At 30.0% G+C, this 21,223-nt stretch overlaps 1 protein-coding gene across 1 annotated transcript in view; it reads right to left on the bottom strand.

The window, feature by feature from the left end:
- Window positions 1-21,223, bottom strand: part of LOC107436618 (uncharacterized) — a 170,544-nt gene that overhangs the window by 76,062 nt on the left and 73,259 nt on the right. The gene's annotated exons all lie outside the window — the stretch shown is intronic.

The raw sequence follows: 21,223 nt of genomic DNA on the forward strand, positions 1-21,223 counted from the left end.
CTTCTCTTTTCAAAAACTTACATTTAAAGCAAAGGAATATATAATGACTGCAAAATCTTAATCAATTCTGTTGTCTCGTTTTTCCAACCATTTCGGAATCCTAATGTGAATTTAATGATAGCATTGGGCAATTGCCAACAAATGGCAAAATATTTTACATATTTATGAATACAAGAAAATGAAAATGTTGGAAAACAATTTAATAGGGTAGTTTAGGTAACGTTTTCTGATTGGTTCCTGTTTAAAGATTTTTTCCAAAATCTTATCTTTATTGAGTTTAGAGAAGAAGCTTTTAACCAGAGTTCGGGTGGAATTATTTATGAGGTCAGCGAGTTTAGATTAAGAAACTTTTATTCTCATTTGCATTTAAATTTATTCCTAATTTAAGTTCAGGTTAGTAAGCGGAGATTTGGAAGATTTTATTCACAATTTTAGGGTTAAATATTATATATATGCAGTACAATTAGTATAAAAAAATTAAAAATTATATGCTTATCATATATATATTCTACAATTGCTACAGAATTTCTGTAGCAACTACACAAAATTTTTAATCTTGTAGAAAATAATTTATTTCATTATTCATTTCTTAATTAAAATTAGTTTAAAAGAATTTTTCTAAATTGAAACCCCAACATTAATAATCTAAGAAACGAGAAATAATATATGATGTTTATCATATGCGTATTCATTTAGTAAATAGAATTTTGCTTAATTGTGCTTTGAGAAACAAAATTAAAAGTAAAGTAGAACACGAGAGTGTTATAAGCACAGTATGGCCAATTTAAAAATTAAAAGTAGAACTCCAGTTCGATTTATGAGGAGTACAGCTAATTTAAAGTAAAGTAGAACACCAGTTCGATTAATGTAAAGTACAGCTAATTTAAAGTAAAGTAGAACGCCAGTTCGATTAATGTAAAGTACAGCTAATTTAAAGTAAAGTAGAACACCAGTTCGATTTATGTAAAGTGCAGCTAATTTAAAGTAAAGTAGAACACCAGTTCGATTAATGCAAAGTACAGCTAATTTAAAGTAAAGTAAATTTAAACTTTAAATTTAGATTTTAAATTAAAATTTTAAAGTAAAGTTTAAAACCAACTTAATTAAAGTAAAGTATTAATTTAAAATAAAGTGGTGTCAGCGTCATTTACGACTTTGTAATATAGAGAGATAAATAAAGAATAAATTTAAAAAAATTATTATTTTTTTTATGCGAAAATATATGAAACAGTGATACTTACAAGTCGCTTACAATTATTAAATGTACAACTGACAACGTTTTGACAATAGCATGGGAATGTTTCATAAAATCATAAAGTTATATTATTAATAATGCTAAAGCGATTGTATTCCTAAAACTCATTGAAAAAGTCTTTAACTAATTGAAGATGTTGGGAATCAGGTTAACTCAGCAAAACCTAAGTCACATTTTTCTGAATAATTGAAGAAAAAAAAAACTGAAATAATGTCACGGTAGTGACATTATTTCTGTTGGAATTTTGTTTCGACAATTATGTATGTTTTGCCGATTCTAGGACACACTAAAAACAAATTAGTTTGCAAGCGACGTGAGCCGACCAGATTTAGTGGCTAGGAAGCTGACCTTATATTAGAAGTATTTCTAATATAAGGTCAGCTTCCTAACCCAAGACATATGTCTTGGGTTCGAATCCCGGATAAGGCATGGATGTTCTTTCATTCTCTGTACTATTTTTTCATGGGCTTTTGACAAATTCTGGTACTTTTCATCATCATAATATGTTTGTTACCTTTTTTCAATGTTTTTTCTTCTTTTTGATGCCTCGCCTATTATGTTTGAACACTCAAACTCCTAAATTCCATTTTCTGAGTAATTACTATTGTTAATTTTAAGATTTCACTAAATTCTTTGAGGCCTTCTGGTGTTGTCATGGATCGCCACCAAGCCTACCTTTTTGAATCCTCTTTTTTTTTTTAATGAGAAGTCACGTGCTTGCACTTAGAGTCTACATCTACAGTATTCTCCGGATGCCCACTGACGGGGCCGGGACGGGGCTAAGCTTTGATTCTCTGTACTATCCTTTCTTACTGTGTGAGTAACGTTGGCTCACCTAGTATGGTGTCCCTGAAAGAGTGGACAAAAAATCTACCCTACTGATACCTGAATGACGAATGTCAATCTGGTGGACACTGGAAATAAAAAGTCTTATGACATGGGGAATTTAATCTTTTAAAAAATATATAAATATAAAGAATATTAAAATATATATATTTCTAAATTAGCTTATGTTGCATTCAAAATGAAAATAACAGTTCAAATTTAATTATAAAATACTAGATATGAAAGATCCAAAAATTCTTATATCTTTAGATCTAAAAATTGAAGTTTCCTTACTTACCCCTCTTACCTACATATCATAAATATCTTTAATATAATTCCTTATATTTCCAGGAAAATTCTATCAAGTAAGTTGAAATGGAATAGTTTTAATTTAATGAATGATTAGTTCGAGATATTCATTTCTGATCAAAGTAATACCATCCATTAATTTGGATGGGCAAAGTAAACTCACTGCTGTAGATCAATTATAATAAAGAGTCATATTCTCTAATACAATTTCGGAAATCAACAATTTATCGCTTCTCTGCTTCTAATTATCCCGTTGGTATCTAGAAATTCATTATGTCTTACAATTTCCCTAATTAATATCTCTAAACTTTTCTGCAAAAGTTATGATGAAATAGATTTTAAGGGAATATCTAAAGTCGAATAGTTGGGTGATTTTAATTGAGTATTTTTACTCTATAAAGAAGTTTTGTTAAATATATGAAGGGAATCTGAAAGTTTTTTTTTATTTATTAACTTTCCCTTTTTCGCTATGTCGGTATTGTAATCGGTATTGCCATATTAGAAGGAAGGCTGAAAGGAGTGTTAGAGTGCTGTCTATCAGATACTGGATTATTGACTTGTTCCATGAGATTTGGCTGCAATAACGGTGGGCGTTCAAGGGATTTGGTCCGCAACTTGGATTAAAGTTTAAAAAAAACTCTAAATTCGATTTTAGTATAGTTTTAAAAGAATAATTTACCTTGACTTTTAATTGCTTCTACTAGATTTTAAGATAAATGTGCCTTTTATTTTTAATCCTTTTAACAGGATTTAGAGAATATCGTAATTTGTATTTTGAATTGCTTTTAGTAGATTTTAAGATAAGTGTGCCTTTTATTTTTAATTGTTTTTACTGGATTTAGAGAATATTGAGCCTTATATTCTTAATTGTATTTTATTGAAAATATTATTTCGTATGGCTAAATTTTAAAACTTGAAGTAACTAATAATTTGTACATACAGGATTATTCATAATTCCCTCCGCCTGTAAACGCCATTGGTACATGTTACTGCCATCTACCGGCAACTGCTTAAATTAAAACTTGAATACTTTCGGAATAATTTCATATGTTCTTTTTTGCCATATTCGTCTTCGTTCTTTTACTATCAAGCTTCGAAACCCCGAAGGGAATTATGAATAACCCTGTATGTGATATCTATGTAATAGCATTTGGAAATGATGTGAGTTTGATTTTGTTTGGAAATATTTAGTAACAATAAAATTGTTTGTAAATGTTTAATGCTTCAAATAATTCCTTGATTGATTTTCCTTCGAACCTGGGTAACACTGTTACCAAAGTTACTATATTGATCATTGGATAGCGTAAACCTAAATTTTAAAGGTAGCAGTACAAGTGTACAGTACAAATTGAGTATTTTTACTCTTTGAAGAATTTTTGTTAAATATATGAAAGGAATCTGACAGTTTTTTTGTTTATTAATTTTCCCTTTTTAGCGATGTTGAAAACTTTTGTGCATATTTTCTAGTTCTGATTCGGATATAAAAAATTTATTGCTTCAAACCGTTACTATCAGGAAATTCATAATATCTTGCTATTTCTGAACTTTTCCTCAAATGCTATGATGAAATAGATTTTATAGAATGTCTAAAGTCGGTGTATAATTTCAGTAGCATATTTCTACTCTATTGACGACTTTTCGTGAAATATATAAAATGGCTCAAGTTTTTTTTTAATTTGCAATTTTCGAATAGTTTAACAGATATAAAATAGTGAATTTCAGTAAATCACCATTGCAGCTTATGGTTTTGATAAGTTAATGATTGTTCTTTCCCTTTATTTCGTGTCCGTGACCCTCCCATCAGCGAAATTTAAAAATTCTTTTAATTCATTTAGACTAACTGTTCGCGTCATGGTGATAGAATTCTTGGCGTTAAGACACGATTTTTTTCAAAGTTTTTCTTCAGCTGTTGCTAAATGCTCTTCAACAAATCTGAAAACACTCAAAAATTGTCGCTCAGTATTTTCATCCACTAAGATCTCCAGAAATTAATTACATGGAAAAGTAAACTCACAATAAGAATAAGACAAAAATAAAATAATATCTTTCAGCATGAAAACTCCTTCTTTTAATCTAAAAATATCATACACCCTTGTGCAAATTAATTGAAACAAACTCAATAAATTCAGAAAACTAAGAGAAAATGCTATTTTATTTGAATTTATACAAACTCAAACATTTTTAGTACATAATATGATCTCCACGACACTTCATTAACATTTAGATACGATTCGGCATTGATTCCACTAATTGTTTACAGTCATTTATAATATTTGTGTCCTTGTACCACACATGAATTAACGCCGTGATTAGCTTCTCCATAGTTGTACAGTCCATATTTAATAGGCGATTCTTGCATATGGCCCAGAGATTCTCAATTGGGTTGATATCCGGAGAGTTCCCTGACCATTCTAATGTCTCAATTTGATTCTCAGACATGAATTTCCTGACAATTTTGGACGTATGGCAAGGAGCTAAATCCTGTTGAAAAATCCCTGTTCCATCAGGGTATCGTTTCTTCAACTCTGGAACAACTCTTTTACCCAGAATAGTAATATACTGCTCAGAACGCATCATACCGTCAATAGGCTGCAAAGGTCCAACCCCAATGTAACCGAAACAACATCAAAACATCTTCTTTAAAAAACACGAAAAAAAAAGTTTGTTTCAATTAATTTGCACAAGGTTGTAAAACCTTAATTTACGATTAAATTATGTTTTGTTTGTGCAATCCTTTACAGGAATTTTTAACAAGATTATTTTTAAGCAATACAGAGAATATAGGGTTACACCATGTAGTGCTAAAACACTGTGACCTGAGGTTCTATTATCTCTCTTTATCCGTAAAGCAGACCGAAAGCGCTACAAAAGGAGTACGCCTAATTACAGACTATAATCCAAAGTCTATAAGTCTTATAGCCAGAGTCTATAAGTCTTATAGCCAGTGCCTTAAAACCTTAGTACCTACTTTGAAAGAAGGAATACTTTTAGTATATTTTCTCTGCAGAATTTGTTAAGATAACCCTTTATATTATTAGTATTATTATTAGGAAGAACCTCTAAGTGAAGTAAATGAGTGCTACTTACATTTTTAGAAGATTCCATACATTCTAAGACATTCGGCAAAAGATTGTGCAATTTTATCGAATATACCAATTTGACAAATGAAATGAATCAGTCAAAAATGACCGAAGATTTGAAAGATAATTTAAAGACAAATAAATGATATAAACAAAGTGTCAGAAATATACACTTTACTGTGTTGAGCTGAAGACAAAAAATAGTATTCTCTCAAAAAGTTCCGAAGCTCGTCAATTAATCGTGCTGCTGACTAAAAAACGTTTAAAACGGTGTTTTGAAAATAACTATCAACTGCCACAATAGCTCGGTACAATTCAATGCCAAAGTTAACACAAACCATCCAACCATGGCCAAGCTCCTAACCCCATTTGTAGGGGTCATCTTTTGATGGCCATGGTAGGAATGCCACGTAATTTTGACCCTGGTCAAACGAGGTGGACAGCACTTGAGCTGATACAAATTATCTCTCTATCTCCAAATTACCACACCACAACCTACCACGACAAATTTGATTTGCACTTTGCTACGGATACATGCCGGTTACATATGGCAATATTCTAAGTGCAATGGTTTAACATTCAGCAGATGGCTGCAGCATGGTTAACATGCAGCAGCCATAGTTTTGCAACTTTTCTTATTTATCAGCGTCATCAATAAACGGATATTATAACAAATTTTGAAACTTGGAGAAAATACGACTCCTAGTTTCCTAATAAGAATGAAGCAAATATTTCCCTAAATGAATTTTCAAACCATCCATCATTTTTCGAAAAACAGAAATACAATTCCTGAATATCTTCTTTTTCTTTGATAGACAAATAAGAAGGATAACTAATCATGCAATTGTAATCCAAAGCAAATATAAGGTAAAAGAAAATACTAAAATGTTTCATTTTTATTTAAATAAATATTTAATCAGTAAATATATATATTAATCTATGATATATATATATATATATATATATATATATATATATATATATATATATATATATATATATATATATATATATATATATATATATACATATATATATATATATATATATATATATATATATATATATATATATATATATATATATATATATATATATATATATATATATATATATATATATATATATATATATATATATATATATATATATATATATATATATATATATATATATATATATATATATATATATATATATATATATATATATATATATATATATATATATATAAATAAATAAATATTTAATAACGAACAACTGATCACGTAATTTTAATTCAAAACAAATATAAGGTAAAAGAAAATGCTCGAATTTTTCCTTTTTATCAAATAAATATTTAATAAATACCGCACAACAATTTGTAATATGCGCTTCAAATCCGAATGCTAAATATTTAGCAATTTACTTCCCAATTCCTGCTCCAGACTTTCTACCAACGGCTGATTATGTCCAAAAATCTATACCATCACTCACAAATTATGCATCTTTGATTCCCCCCACAAACAAACATAAAGCCATAAACTAATTACAAGATTCGAAGCTTTCCCCAAATTATTTATCAAATTTTCCATTACTTAGCATAAGTTTCCTTAAAAGCTCCATTTTATCAAAGATTGTTCTCATTCTGTTTTCAAATTTGTATATGCCCCTCAGGATTTTCCAATCTCAGCTACTCAAACAGTTTGTTCTTGTGGGAGAAAAGTATTTTGAGGGAAGGCAAAGACAGGACGATAATATATAACAGTGAGGGAGAATCTTTAACAATAGAATTCTCTTTATTCAATAAACTCTTCGACGAGTGTAAATCTTTCCTTTTATAATTTGTTCCACGATGAGATGTGGTTTGATTTGAAAAATGAGTCATTAAGACCGAAACGTAATAAATGAGATTCATTTATAACAAATGTATGGGTTTATGTAATGACCTTTGTATCAATTGATTGTTTATTGCTTTTCTGTCTATTTATAGGTATTATTATTGCTAGTTGAAATAAAACGTAAAGACCTTCATAAAAAAAATTTCATTGAAACATTTGAACATGTAAAAGAAGTTCAATTATGGAACATTTTAGGTATTGTAACGATAACTTACGCAGGTATAAGTTAAAACAATGTTTCTTATTATATTTTATCGTCAGGTGGCACGTAATACGATTTATATATTCTATTTATTCGACTATAAACAATTAATAAAAATTGCTAATTAGGCAAAATTAAAACTGCTAATCATTTTATTTTTTACGTTTGTTTATTGCTTTTCTGTCTACTTATATGTGTTATTATTGCTAGTTGAAATAAAACGTAAAGACCTTCATAAAAAAAAGTCATTGAAACATTTAAAAGATGTTCAATTATGGAACATTTTAAGTTTTGTAAAGATAACTTACGCAGGTATAAGTTAAAACAATGTTTCTTATTATATTTTATCGTCAGGTGGCACGTAATACGATTTATATATTATATTTATTCGACTATAAACAATTAATAAAAATTGCTAATTAGGCAAAATTAAAATTGCTAATCATTTTATTTTTTACGTTTGTTTATTGCTTTTGAGTCTATTTATATGTGTTATTATTGCTAGTTGAAATAAAACGTAAAGACCTTCATAAAAAAATTCATTGAAACATGTAAAAGATATTCAATTACGGAACATTTTAGGTTTTGTAAATATAACTTATGCAGGTATAAGTTAAGACAATGTTTCTTATTATATTTTATCGTCTGGTGGCACGTAATACGATTTATATATTCTATTTATTCGAAAAAAAATAATTAATAAACATCGCCATTTAAGAAAAATGAAAATTACTAATCATCTTATTTTTATGTTAAAATGTATTTAAATTTGATTTGCAGTAGGAGGAAAAATTATATCTAAAAATATTGAAAAATATAGGATCTAAAAATATTGAAAAAAAAGTATGGCATATTTTATGGATAGTTATTAACTTGAGGTTAATGTATTGGATAGTGAAAAATGCTTATACCATTAATGCTTTAAACAAAGTTATAAAACAGGTACCAAATTTCGAAATATGATCATAGGCATTTTTTTTCAGTTAGAAAACTCGTGCTTTTCTTTTAAATTTATAAATTCTTGAATGCGAAGGAAAATTATCTAATTTATGAATCTGAATCATTTATTCTGATTAGGCTTGTCAATGATTATTTGGCGCGTCAAGAATCAGTTTCTTAGAGGTAGTAATTTTTCTTATATTATATTTGTTGTTAGTTAGCATTATTAGTAACAGCAACACACAAAATATCATTGCTATGTGAAAAAGTTAAAGAGAACTCGTGGAAAAATGTAGAAAAACTATAAAAATATGAATACCGCTTGCGAAATATGAAATAAGTTATAAAAACAATGCAACATTTAATTAAATAATGACTGCAAAATTGCTTACAAACTCTACAGATTAATTCTACATTCGCAAGCAAATAATACAATATAATACTATTACAATATGTTAACATTATTGGACTATTTATTATAATTCTATTTAGAGCCATTGTGGCGCAGGGGATAGAGCCCTCGCCTTCCAACGAGGGTCCCAGCGATGACTTGGCAATTCGAATTCCGCACCCGGCTCGCACAGACCACAGTGCTGACGTGAAATATCCTCAGTGGTAGACGAATCATGGGTTAGAGTCCCCTTGCCGTCAGACTAACCGTGGGAGGTTCTCGTGGTCTTCCTCTCCATGTAACACAAATTCGGGTTAGTTCCATCAAAAAGTCCTCCACGAAGGCAAAATTTCTTCCTATACTGGATCCAGGAGTTCCCTTGTCTTTTGGATTGGGTTCAAAATTACAGGGCTACGGTGTTATTAAGGATATTAGTAGTCGCTCACCCAAGAATTGGGTCGGCTGTTCAAAAATAGTTATAAAATAGAAATAATTAATCTATTTATCATAATAATTCTAAAGCTGTAAAAAGGAATTCTTTTTTATTATAAGTAAAGCATTTTTTTATTCAAAGAAAAATCAAAAAATGGTAAATGAACGAATTTGAAACAAAAAAAAAGCTTCATTAAACTTCTTGAAAAAAATTTCACACAGAAAAAACGTATGAAGTATTTTATCTTTCTTGCACTTCTTTTTAACAAAACAACCTGTCAATACAAAAACAGGAAATTTAACCACTTTACAGCAAGTAAATAATTTTGATCTGTAAGAGGATTCCTCGGCATGATAAAAAAAAATATATATATCTCTTGTTTACTCTTATTGTTTACTTCGTCACTTGTTATACAAGCACTCTAAAACTAACCAAGTGTCAAAGAAATAGAAGAGCTTTCCTAGACACTGTTATCTAACCTTTGTAGAGAACTATTACCTGCCGAACTTTGTATAGCGATAAAAAAAATTTGGCAGTCTTAAGGGACTTGGAATGTCGCCAAAAAGAAGGAACAGGGGACAATATTATTCTAGTGCTCTAGTTTCCAGAGTGCGTGCAATATTGCAGTAAACTCGGTACATGATTCAATTTCGCATTTAATACAATAAGGAGGCGGTTTAATGCTTTCTTGGGACAAGTAAAATGATATAGTGGAAACGCTGCTTGAATTCTAAAAGTGGAAATTTCTATCTTCTTATGGTACTTATTCCGCGAAACTATTATTTTAATAGCGGTAAGAACGCAGAAGTTTCCGCAAATATAATACCGGACTTTTTAAAAAAAATCTTTATTAAGAAGTTTTGGAATATTTTTAGTTAATAACCTTATTTTTTTCTAAGAAATTTGGTTATTTGGAACTGAAAAAAATAATAAAGTGTCTTAGAGATAATATTTTTATAGTCAATGCTCTAAGAAACTGTTAGAAGAACCTTTTCATTACTAAAATTTTGTAAAGTAAGAGGAAAGCCACTACACTGTAAAAAAATTCCGGATCAAATCACGGCCCCCGTGCCACAGGTCTAAGATTTTTTAAACTTTTATAACTTTTTTAATTTTCAAAATTTTTCAGTTATTTTAAATAATATAAATATCTTAGATTATTAGGAACAAAAGTTAGTATGGATTTGAAGCTCTGATACTTAGTTGAATCTTAATTATTTTTATCGTTACTAAACACGTGGAAAACCCGAAAATTCTAAAAACTCCAACTTCAAATTTTTATTAAACAAAATGTATACATCTCACACTGAAATCCATACTAACTTTTGGTCTGTATATACATAAAAGTTTCTACAAAAAATTTCAAGGCTTTATATTTAAAGGAAAAAAAGCCTTAGGGAATCGAAAACAGTGGCATCAACAAAAAAGAATGTCTGAGAAAATGACATTTAAAGTAAAGAAAACCATAAAACCAAAACTAAAAATGCTTGTACAGTTCTACTTTCTTAATATATTATAAACAAACTTATTGCTGGTCCAAAAACACTAATTTACTTGAATATTAATAGTATTATATTTTTTCACATTCAAAATTTATATGTAACCTCTATCGGCTAAAATACACGTAACATTGGTTTAGACAAACAAAACAATAGGATTAAAGAAATAGCTAGCATAATTATATGAATTTTCAATTGCCTAAATGTTAAACCTTCAAAATTGAGTAGATTATAATATAATAACAATTAATATAATAGACATTATTGTTAATTATATGAAATAACCAGGTTTGTACACAACACCTTCTAATTTTTTTTCAGTTTTGAGGCGTCGCAATTTAGCAAGTCTAATTTTTTGCTGAGCTGCTTTGTACCTCATAGAGTTAATTTTGTTACGGAAATATGTTCGTCTATAATCCTTGTATCTAGCAATTTGCTTGGATGAGGAACTTGCCCAAGTCCATTGCCTTGAACTGCGTACCCAAGTCCCAAACTCAACATCCCTTGAACAAATCTCATGTTCACATCAAAAGGTCCATTGGAAGCTTGATTTGGGGCATTTACACATTCTGTTTTTGATAAATTCTGCATGTGCAATTTTTTAGAAGAACATGTTTCCCTGTTTGCTTCACTACATGTCTCACACACAACAGTCAATTTATGCGCGAATCCATTTCTTTGTGAAAAACAAAGTTTTAGGGAAGCATTTGAACAAGAACTGCACAGTAGATTTTTAAACAAGCCAGCTAAATTTTCACTGTCAACAAGAATATAGTTAGAAGTATCAACAATATTATTAGTTTTAACTATTGCGTCTTCTTTAGAAAAAGTTGTATCTTGAATTCTCAAACTGCTTTCAGTTTTAGGTGACTGAATATCAGAACAACTATTTTTAGTCGTCTGCCATCTCTTCAAAACATTTTGTTTCTTCGCTTCTCTTGAGCGTTTCACTCGTGGCATTTTATCAAAGAAAAGATAACTAATATTCAGTCAATAAAGTATAACAAATATTCTGTAACGAATGTATTTATAAATTAAAAAATATTAGTCTTAAAAAAGACTTCTTATAAATAAAAATTTAGTAAAAACACAACTTTAGAACGCATCCAACAAACGCCGAACATAAATAAACAACAATGCTTCTAGAAGTGAAAGCTGATAACTTTTGGAGAAAGTGAAAATTAATAATCATCGAAATAAAATAAGTTTTTTTTTTGAAAAAAAAAGTTTTAAAATTAGATTTAAAAGAAAACGAAACTAACCACGCCCCCTTGCTTGTCAAATTGTGAGTCTGACACGACTCGAAAAAATCCTAATATCTCTAAAACTAATTAGATCTCAGATGCAAAAATTTTCAACTTGCTTCCCAACCACATTAGCCACCCAAAAATGCAAAAATATTTTTTTACATATTTTTGCGAATTTTAGGGTACTGTGTAGCCTTAATACAATAAGGAGGCGGTTTAATGCTTTCTTGGGACAAGTAAAATGATATAGTGGAAACGCTGCTTGAATTCTAAAAGTGGAAATTTCTATCTTCTTATGGTACTTATTCCGCGAAACTATTATTTTAATAGCGGTAAGAACGCAAAAGTTTCCGCAAATATAATACCGGACCTTTTAAAAAAAATCTTTATTAAGAAGTTTTGGAATATTTTTAGTTAATAACCTTATTTTTTTCTAAGAAATTTGGTTATTTGGAACTGAAAAAATAATAAAGTGTCTTAGAGATAATATTTTTATAGTCAATGCTCTAAGAAACTGTTAGAAGAACCTTTTCATTACTAAAATTTTGTAAAGTAAGAGGAAAACCACTACACTGTAAAAAAATTCCGGATCAAATCACGGCCCCCGTGCCACAGGTCTTGGGTTCGATCATCGGGCCGGGCAAGGTTGACTCAGCCCTTCATCCCTTCAGTGGGTCGATAAATGAGTACCAAGCATGCTTGGGAACTAAACTCTAGTGGTTCCGCGTTTGGCTGACCACATAACCGGAACATCTGCTCTTGCACCACAGAGCCCACGGTCAAGAAAACTAAGATTAGCAGAGTAGGCCTTGGCCCACTATGGGCTGTCGCGCCACTGAGTTTAGTTTAGTTTAGTATATTAGTTACAATTGTAATAAATTTTGGTAAACAAGGATATTTTACTTCGCCAGAAAACAAGGTAGCTATAAATTGATTCTGCTTCCAGTTTTTCTCTTTTTCGGGGAACTCAAAAGCTTTGATTATTAAATCAAATGAACAAATTTATTCATGATAATATTCATTAAAGACATTTCTTAAAAAATCAACAAATCACGGGTTAGAGTAGTAGTTTACAAAAGTGTGAACCTTGAGGTTTCGAAACTTTTTAACTACTGAAGTTCTGAGAGCATGGACTTGATTTTTGAGTAATGATTTTTGAAGCGTGTAATAATATTAATATTCAATCAATAATCCACGATTTATTCAATATTTTGGTTACTCTTATGAATTTCTTAAGCAAAATGACAGTGAAAAAGAAGTATTGAAATTTAAAAATACTAATATTAGAGGTATTTTTAGTAACGATATATTAAAAAAAATGCTGCATTTGCTTTTCTCATTTAACTTTTCAGTTCAAAAACAAATAAATCATTCAACAATTGAGACAAATGTTCCCCTTATAATTGTTGTGAAAGCGTGCAACAGTTATTTTTCGATTTGGTTTAACAAAAATTGCAATTTAGTTTATTTTACTTATTCTCAGTATATACACCAAAAACAACTGATCTATCTGATACAAAATCTAATTTTAAAACTATTATAGGTGAAACGAATTCATTTTTTTATAATGAATGTTATTATAGATGTTTAGTTAAAAAATACGAAAAAATAATGCCCTTTTTAATGATCCTTTTTCGTAATAATATCTTTTTCATAATCATTATTGAGCAATTAAATACTTTAAACAATAATACAAATTGATTTTTCTTAGTATTAACCTTTTAGTACAATTACAAAAATTCATCACTGCATATATCAGAAACGTTTAAATTGCATTATCCCCCAAAACAATAAAAATTACATAAATTTAAAAAATAATTCACAAATAAAATAAAATTTCTTTCGTAAAGTTATCAAGATTTATTTTCCTCGAGTCTTGTGATTTCTTTTTCTTAGTTTATTTATTCCCTAAAGGTACTTAAATCACAGACAAATTAGATTCACCTTCTTCATTGGCACGTCTTAAATCAAAAGAAGGAAAAGCATATGGCAAAAATGGAAAAGATTATCATTAAAAACAGATAAGATCCAAAACAGAAAAATTACAAATCAAATTACCAAATAATTATGAGATAAGTTCCATTAAATTCTTTCCGAAGCGTAATCAACGATTGGAAGTTTTTTTTCTTCTTTGAAGTGCCAAACTTCGAAGTGCCACTTTTCTCTGGAGATTAATAGTTTAAGGGTAGGGAGAAAAAAGTTAAATCAAGACATCAGTAAAAGTTATGGGCAGTCGAAAAGAAATCTGAGCAAAGAATTTCGAAGTTAATCATGGTTATAGCATTATAACAACTTATATTTGATCAAAAAGAATGAGATACTAGTTGCTAAAAATTGAGAATTACGGTACTAAATCTTCTTAATATGGATAATATTTTACGACTATGAAACTGAACCTGTTATAAGAACTGAACCTGTTATAAGAATATGTATAGACAATACTTAGTTATTTCAAGTTATAAGAAATTATTATTAAAGATATATGGTTAAAAGCAAATATAATAAGGCTGCAATCAGGGATAAAATTAAGAACATTTAGTACTACGAAAAACCAATGACCAGTAGTTAAAAAAACAATGCTAGTTGGCACATATTTTTACCGGTAAGTTTGCATGTCTCTATTAGATTTTATTTTCTAAAAAGTTACGAAATTGAATTTGAAAAATTGAATATTTTATGTTTTCAGTTGTTGTGAAATATAGTATTTTGTGACCAGACTAACTAACCATCGTTAATTTTGAGCCCTGACTTCAATTATACAAAGAACCGATTCGGAAAAAGACCCTCAATATTTCGATTCTTACCATCCCTTTTCATTGATTGCAGGTCAGAGAATCACAGGCAATTTTTTGTATGGTGATTCCAATCAAATTTAAGCGATCCCAGACTAACTGATTGCCTTTAATTTAAAGCTCTGCATCAATTAATTACACGAAGAACCGATTCAGAAAAGATCCTCAATTTTTCGATTAAAGCTGGACCAAATTTAGATATTCAAAGATTATAGATGTAATATCGTTTTTTAATAATTAGTGCTATATATTATTAAAATTTAATATTAAACCATTTAATCAATTTCTTACTGTATAAGTTAGCATAATGATAGTTTATTTTTAAACTTGCTGACACTACACACGTAAAAGATGGATACTCAAATATTACGAAACTTTTTTTGTTTTTGATGAAACCCTTTCCTGATATATGCTCCGAGCGAATTTTTCATCGAAGTGACGAAAAATATTATGTTCCAAATTTTTATGTTCCAAATTTTATTGTCCAATCCGGACACCTTCATTTACAATTCAAGTTCATATATTATGTTCCAAATTTTGTTGTCCTACCCTATAGAGCATGTAACCTCTGTAAATTTATGGTATTGAATATTCTTCAGTTGTAGCTTGGAGCTCTGTAAATATAACATCTTTACATCTGTACATTTACACCAGTGAAACCCAGAGTCACTCTCGGGGTTGTTTCACTTGTGGGCCTTCTTTGTGAGACTGAGATGTGCATTTTGAGACTTAATCCTCGAATGGCCCCTATTGGGGCGGAGAGGGGTTAAATTAAATTATATTAAATTGATGGTCGTAAACTTAGAATTGCGTCGGCAGTTCAACGCCAGTTATAAAATTAAACAAAAAGACTATTGAGTACAAATCATTTATCTTAGAAAAGAAAATAACTAAGTGTGCTAGTTTTTTATTTACTAATTTTTTTTAAATTTTATTCACTTTCTCTCATACGCATTAAGAATGTACTGTCTAGTATCATTTGCCAGAAACGCACCTCTGTTAGCTCAGCAAATCAAAAACCAAAATTTTGATTTCATTTTCAAAATTTTCAATTTCAAAGTCTAAAAATAAATATTAAATTGGCCAGCTTTTTCACGACTTGCTTCTCGTACACTTATATCTTTTTAACAAGGATTAAATCTCTTAATAATAACTTCTCGTGTAGGTAGTCAACAACTATTTATTACTATCCCAGCATTCTTTGCGTGTTCTAATAGACAGAGAAAAATCCCTATTACACAACGCTGTTTCCCAAAAGCGTTCAATCGTGGATAGACTTAACGGTTGATAAAACGGACGTAAAGAAAAGAAAAACACAAACAAAAGAAGTTTAAGTGCTCCATCTCTCCTGGTATGCTACCAGTGAAAACATTGCAACTTACGCTACAACAATTGAATCAATGGCAAGTATATAAAAAAAGAAAGGAAAGTTAAATGAAAGCACGAGAGAAAATAAAAATCGGCGAGAGAAAATGGGATATTCTCGCTGAATGCTTTTAATGAGAAGGTACGGTTCATGGTCTCACGTTTTCATGATGGATTAGTCTATTAGATCTCCCACGACATTCTTCCAGGTTGTCAAATTGGTTAGAACTTTTCTGCATGGGATATGCGGTTTAGGCGGAGTTAAATGTATCAATAATCTGCTTTTATACCGACGACACTATACTTGGTGTCGTTGAAAAATGTGCTTAATCACGCTTTCTCAAACAACTCTTAACTTTGAATACTGTTCCTTGTCTCCAGGGCAAAAATGTTTTTTTCTTTCATTAAAAATAAAATGAAACTTAAAGTATTTTATGTATGTATATTATAAGGTAAGGTAGAAAAACGAGGAATTTAGTTTAAATGAAATAAAATTAATACGCGAGAGGAAATTTAAAAAAAAAAATTAATAAACAATAATAAACAGCGACAAATATTTTAAAGCGAAACGTTCTATTTTTTTATATGTAATCTGCTGCCACTTTTTTTTATATTAATGCTGCACTTTTCTGCTCAGTGATAAAATTAAACTTATGCGAACCTTACAATATATTTTTGCAAATTTGTAAATATGTGTATAATTTTGTGAACATCCTTTTGTTACGAAATGGAATCTAAATAAACAGTTTAATTAGAAAATTTGCTAAAAAAATATTGTAATTCTAGCGTAATTTAAAGAGGAAATAAAGCCTCATGTATTTCTTATAGAAGACTCGCTTTGGCAAAATTTTTGCCGATATGGCGATGATTGGCGACCATTTTGGAGACAAAATGATAGTTTTGAAAACTTACAAATTTCAAAGAGAACTCAGCAATAGTTATGAAGTTATGCAAGAATCGTCTAGAAACGTGTCGAAAGTTCCAGTGACTTCGTCGCCAAATCTATATAAATAGGAGTGTACCTCGCTAGATAAAATTGTAGTCTTCTTGTGACTGTAGTAGTTGACTGATCTGGAGCCGTCTAAAGTCACAAAGTTGGTGCTTTGCTGTGTTACATTGTTACTTCAGCTGTAATTGAGTGTTACAAATAATTGCATTTTCTGGAAGATTTTGCTAAAACATTTTTGTAGTCTTAAGCACTGTTTCATTTATCTCCGAAACGAACCCTTGAGTTTGGTATATAATATATTTATATATATGTTCTCTTAATAATTTAGTTCGATTCAATTCTAAAGCAATGTTCTGTACTCTGCATAATTTATGGTGGTATTGTAAATTGTTAATTGAGCTAGGCTAGATAATATTTTATAATTGCAAAAATTTATTCATAACTTAAAGTCAATTTGAATTCAAGGCATTTTTATAAAAGGGCATTTCTTAATCAAAAATGTATTTTTCATGTATTTTACCAATTTCTCAAACATTATGTTCCTTTTTGTAAAGATATCACATGATTTTTTGTCAAAAAAAACCACAAGTTCTTACACAGAATGCAGTTTTTTACTATTAATATATATTTTTTTTGAAGAGCGCAAAATTAGAGGTCGACTTTATATGAATTACTACTTGCTTTAAGAGTCTGTTTGCAGTGTTCACTTTATGAATAATGATGTCATTCCAGTTTACCAAGCTTTACGCACTTTGCTTGGAATCTAATATTATATTAAACGTGTTGCTCATAGTTATTCATCCAAACAATATTATATCAATAGCTAATAAGAACACTTCTTCAAATGCTCTTAAAAACACTTATTCAAAAACACGTAAGAATACAGTTCTATGCAATACAGTTAGCACATAACATGCAATACAAATGCACATAAGAACGCTTCTGCAATAGCACATAAGAACGCTTCTTCAATAGCGCATAAGAATACCTATTCAGTAACACACCTATTCAGTAAGAATTCTATTTTATGCAATACAGTTTAGGCAAAAACTTATGCAATCACCTAATAATATAATTCCATAATTCCTGAAAATTGCAATTTTGGTTTAGGAATTACAGAAAAATTCAAGCGACTACGGAATTTTTTTAGTACCTATAAGCAATTTTTTTTAAAAAAAATCTTGTTCTTATAATTTTTTTTATTTATTATTTATTTATTTATTTATTTATTTTTTGTGATTTGAGGAAAATTCCTTATACGTAATTATCAGGATTTTATTTTGACCCCAGCAACCTTCAAACGAGGAATATATAAGCTGAAGTGTGTAGTATGTAAAATGTTTCATTTTCCCGATCTACATTTAGTATCGTGAACTATAGAAAAATAACTCCAAGATCAAATATTGTTAGAGGCTCAGCATTTATAGTAGGAAAATGGTTGGCAAATTTGGTTGCAAGAAAAATATCTCATTTCTGGTTAAATTAAGAGTTAATGAGCTTTTGATATTCCTTAATCTTATTGGCTCAAAGCAAACCAGATCAGTATAATTTTATATTTTAATTGGGTTAATTTTCCCAGACATTTTTATATGCAGGTGGGCCACTATAGTTTAATCGTTTTTCACTAAAATATTATTTCGATTAGTAAGAATTTTAAAATAAGAGCACTTTAAAAAATAAGGATTGATTTTCCTTCATTTTGAGGCACTAGAGCTGTGGTAGCTCAAAGGACAGTCATCAAATATATTTTGATAATGTTTTAATTTTCAAAAAGGATTCCAAAAATATTTTTATTAATGGCAACGTTTTTGGAACATCCTATATTTCACTTCGCTTTCACGCACTCTTCTGAGAATCATTAAATCTAAGTTAAAAATACTTTATTTTAAGTTTAATTTATTTCCAAAAAATGTGTCTTTATATCGTGCTAGTGGCCTTTGTAGACCATCGGTTTCACCACTTATCAAAATTATCTTCTACAATATATAAACTTTAATGGTAGCCAATTTTAATTCACAACACAAACTTTAATTCACAAGACAACTGCATATAAATATACTAATTCTGCAATCCCTTCTCCTAACTTACACCTTAATTAGTTTGAAACAATTTGTTAGCTAAATTTTTTCACCGTCTAATTGTTGCCTGAGCGGCTTTGATTTCAGTTTTAACTATTTTCAAGAAGCTCACCATGATATTTTCAAAGTCCTATATATATTGAATTTTAATAATTATATGGAGCAGAGATAGCCTGGTTGGTAGGGCATCGGATTCATGCCTCTAAAATCGTGAGTTTGATCCCTGTGTACAAAATAGTGACTGGTGATTGTTAAATCTGCCGGGGTCAAAACGTCCTGCAAGTTCGCATAACAAATCAATAGCTCTGGGGGTACTGGATCGGAAAATAATCGCGCTTTGGTTTAGGTCAAAATTACGATCTGCGAATGAGTGACGGTGTCCTCCCTGTAAAACGGGCCGTTACGTATGTGTGTAGCATAAGTCGAATTCTTGGCCCTAGATGGCGCCACTGACGAACAAGAAAATGCGAACTCTTCTGCCTTAAAATAGGCTTCTCAGTATTGGCAAGTCAGTATTGAAAAAAATAACGGTAATTATTTAAAAACCTGCCCCTCTGCAATTAAATCTCACAAACCACCGTATGTAACAGTGCGGGATATTTTAGGTAAGTAGACAGTAAAATTATTTCTATCTTCGCAGTGAAATAAGATATACAAAACTCAACGCAATGCTACATTACATGCTGTACTACTTCCTCACGCACCTCTCGAAACATAACTTTCGTATCACATTATGTATAAGCTATTGCTCAAAAAAGGTATGAGCTGTCACCAATAATTTATATGACAGTTTGCGGCACCATATCACCATTTACGATTAAAATTTCTAAAGACATTTTAGAAAGGATTAAAATAAACCTAAATATCATAGTTACTTCGGCACTAAGTTTTTATTCCAAAAAAAAAATATCAAATTTTTACTTCAGACTACCTAACAAAATGAATTTAAACATATACCTAACGTATAACCAATTTTTAACACTACTTAAATTGTTACTTAAGCCAATCTAAATAAATGAAGAATAGCTATAGTGCTGCCGATAGATAGAGAAATAACCGAGAAATAAATATGAATAGATAACGTCTTACGTTAATTAATAATGTCCCGCAGTGGACTGATCGTTAAGACACGGTTCTCAGCAGATCACCGAAGTCAAGCATCATTGGCTGCGGTCAGTGTGCGGGTGGGTGACCACTTGGATCAGCCTGCGAAGGGACTGAGGGTGTGCGGTATTGGCCCTCGCTAAACTGTTCTACCGTAGAGTGCTCGATTTCGCGTGCAGGTCGTCGTACTACCAAAGCGGGGTGCCATCCCCTTTGCAGAGGATCAAAATTGTGATGGCATGTCTTCGGATCATCCTCAGGGATGTTTCCCAGACCGTCGCCAATAGCCCATTGTGCAGCTCTACTGCGACGTAAATGAACAACAACGTTAATTAATAATGCGTGCTCTATTTTTTAAATCTTGTTTTCATAATTAATTTAATGTCTTATTTCTTGTCTACTGTTTAAAATCACTAAAAACAATATATTTCATAAATGTATTATTGTGATAAATTAAATGTTAAAACCAGCTTAACCTTAAATTAAAATTATTTTTCAACATTTTATTATCTGTGCGTCATTAATTTACGCTATCGCTTATATTCTTTATCAATTTTAAACTCTAAACTATTTCCTTTCAAGTCTATTTTATTCACAACTAATATATACCTAAGAATTTAATAAATATACATATCGCATAAAAATATAAGAAATTAATTTTCATTCCATCTGCGCTTAAAAGTCACCCGTTTATCAGAAGTGATTCAATTACGCTTTAAACGTGAAATTTCGGCCCTTTAATTAAATGTACTTGGCGATGTCGTGTCATCGTGATGTCGGTAGGATAATTAAAACGCGTGCGTTTGCTAGATGTCTGACATCTCCGAATAGGGAAGCTCAACTCTCCAAAACAGAGCCAAATACCTTCTTGGAAT

This window comes from Parasteatoda tepidariorum, chromosome 9 (assembly GCF_982258835.1).
Source record: "Parasteatoda tepidariorum strain Cologne lab strain chromosome 9, Ptep-v5.0, whole genome shotgun sequence".
Taxonomy (NCBI): domain Eukaryota; kingdom Metazoa; phylum Arthropoda; class Arachnida; order Araneae; family Theridiidae; genus Parasteatoda; species Parasteatoda tepidariorum.